Source organism: Nelumbo nucifera, chromosome 3 (assembly GCF_055504915.1).
Source record: "Nelumbo nucifera cultivar China Antique chromosome 3, China Antique-T2T, whole genome shotgun sequence".
NCBI classification, from domain to species: Eukaryota; Viridiplantae; Streptophyta; class Magnoliopsida; order Proteales; family Nelumbonaceae; genus Nelumbo; species Nelumbo nucifera.
Window position 1 is genome coordinate 43,576,901 of NC_142651.1, and position 3,027 is coordinate 43,579,927.

Genomic DNA, 3,027 nt, shown 5'->3' on the forward strand with positions numbered 1-3,027 from the left:
GATTATCTTAGTCGAGTACAACAAGGAAACCCTCTTGTAATCTCCTATTTAAAGGAGCTTGGATTTGGAATAAAGGCATTGAATTTTCGATCAAGAAAGAGCTTGGGAGAGTTAGGGTGATCTCTTGGACAAATCACCCCCCTAGTTCGCCACAATAGGCTCAACACGCAAAGGGAAGGGCAAGGGAAGGCTAGGAGTTTTCCCCGTGACGAGATCCTACGCCCGGGCCCATAACATTTTGGTATCAGAGCCAACCGTCATGGGAGATCTGGAGTAGCTATCATCCAGGGTCCACGAACTGGAGCATAGGCTCGGGGAAACCAACGTGGAGGTTCGTGAGGTCAAAGACGATGTCTGGAAGCTGCGATGCTTGCTGGAATCGTATTTCTCTAACAAGGAGAGGAATCCAAAAGGGGCTGTAACCACAAACAGCCACCGACCAGACTTGACGGAGTCGTCCAGCGAACAGCAGGTCGTCGCCCCGATAGCCACAGTCATCCCCAAGTACAGCAGGCTGGAATCCCCGTCGTACAACGGCAACGGAGACCCCTTAGGCTGACTGTACCGCTGCGAGCAGTTTTTCCGGAATCAATGAACAGATGACACAGAGATAAGGCTGATCCTGAAACTGATGAGGTTTATGTGCAGATGGCTCTTCAACCTGTAAATAAATATGACAAGGAAGCATTATTGGCATTGGACATGGGGCTCAAGCAAAGCAAGCAACCCACTGAGTTCTTTTGCAAAACACTTACAACTAGTGATACGAACACTCATGGTGGATTTTCTGTACTTCGCCGGGCAGCAGAGAAGATCTTCCTACCTCTAGATTTTTCAATGCAACCCCTAGCCCAGGAACTAGTAGCAAGAGATTTGCATGATGTTGCATGGACATTCAGACATATCTATCAGGGTCAACCAAAAAGACACTTGCTGACTACATGTTGGAGTGTGTTTGTTAGCACAAAAGGACTCCTTGCTGGTGATTCTGTTCTTTTTATAAGAGATGAAAAGTCACAGCTTCTCCTGGGTACAAGGCGTGCAAGCAGACAGCAACCAGCCCTTTCGTCATCAGTCATATCTAGTGATAGCATGCATATTGGAATTCTTGCTGCCGCCGCCCATGCTGCTGCAAATAATAGTCCATTTACAATATTTTATAACCCAAGGGCCAGTCCTTCAAAATTTGTTATTCCGTTATCAAAATATAATCAAGCAATGTACACCCAAGTTTCTCTTGGGATGAGATGTAGGATGATGTTTGGGACTGAGGAATCAGGGGTATGCAAATACATGGGGACAATAACAGGTATCAGTGATTTGGATCCTGTGAGATGGAAAAATTCACAATGGCACAACCTTCAGGTTGGATGGGATGAGTCAACGGTTGGTGAACGTCCAAGCCGAGTTTCAATTTGGGATATTGAGCATGTTGTAACTCCATTCTACATTTGCCCACCTCCATTTTTTAGGTCAAAATTCCCTAGACAATCAGGGATGTCAGATAGTGAATCTGACGTAGAGAATGTTTTCAAGAGGGCAATGCCTTGGCTTGCAGATGATTTTGGCATGAAGGATACTCAGAGCCCAATCTTCCCTGGCTTGAGTCTGATCCAGTGGATGAATATGCAGCAGAATCCTCAGTTTTCAGTTGCTCAGTCAGGATTCTTCCCATCCATGGTTTCCTCTTCTGCACTCCATAATAATCTTAGCACCGATAACCCCTCTAAAATGCTAAACTTTCAAGCCCACAGCTTGTCTGCACCAAATTTCCAGTTCAATATTCCAAAACTAAATCAATATAACCCACAAGTTCATCAATTACAACCCCTGTCATGGCCTCAACAGCAGCAACAGACTCTTATTGGTCCACAGCAGCAGCAACACCCTCAGCCACAGCAGCCAAACAACCAACAACAGCAACAACTGCAACAGCAGAAGCAACAACATGATCAACAACAACAACAACAACTTCTTTGAGTAGCTATTACTAGTCCTAGTATAGCTTTCCTGAAACTGGCCCCTAAGTTCTACGGGCCCTTCAAGGTTCTACGGCAGATCGGGAAGGTTGCCTATCAACTCGAGCTACTGGAGAACAGTAGAATCCATGACATCTTCCATGTGTCCCTACTGAAGCCTTTTACAGGGACTCCCCCTAATCACAAGCCTTCTCTACTCCCTCTAAAGGACGGCAGACCCATCCTCCAACCTCGAGCTCTTGTCCGGTCACGCATCAATCAAGGTACCTTCGAGGTTCTCGTGGAATGAGGTGGACTACCATCAGCTGAGGCCACCTGGATTCCCTAGACCGACCTTCACAACGCCTACCCAGATTTCGAGCTTGAGGACAAGCTCATTATCCAGGAGGGGTGTGATGTTATGGACACACCGCCCGGCAGCTCGCTGTGGCGCAGTCATAGGCAGCAGCACGCACAGCAACCCGCACAGCAGCACGCACAGCAGCCCACACAGCAGCACGCACTGCCCGACAGCAGCACTAGGCAGCAACACGCACTGCACGGCAGCAGCACTAGGTAGCAGCACGCACCGCACGACAGCAACACTATGAGACGCGTGCACCGCCCGACAGCAGTAGTAGAGCGGGGCCCACATGACAGCTCATCAGGGGCCCACTTACCTTGCCACTCTAGCCAACTCACCGCCAGCTTACCTTATCCCTTATCCCATGTTCTTAGTAGGAGTTGTGTTACCAGTAGAAATAGGAAGTTAATTACCATTAGAAGTAGGAGTTTGAGTTTCGATAAGAGATGGATTATCCTAGCCGAGTACAACAAGGAAACCCTCTTGTAATCTCCTATTTAAAGGAGCTTGGAATTGGAATAAAGGCATTGAATTTTCGATCAAGAAAGAGCTTAGGAGAGTTAGGGTGATCTCTTGGACAAATCACCCCCTAGTTCGCCACAATAGGGTCAGCACACAAAGGGAAGGGCAAGGGAAGGCTAGGAGTTTTCCTCGTGGACCGACCCGTGACGAGATCCTACGCCTGGGCCCATAACATCTATGAAG

At 47.9% G+C, this 3,027-nt stretch overlaps 1 pseudogene; it reads left to right on the forward strand.

The window, feature by feature from the left end:
* The first annotated feature begins 350 nt into the window (after positions 1–350).
* Positions 351–2,268, forward strand: LOC148801161 (auxin response factor 19 pseudogene; annotated as a pseudogene).
* Positions 2,269–3,027: the final 759 nt, after the last annotated feature.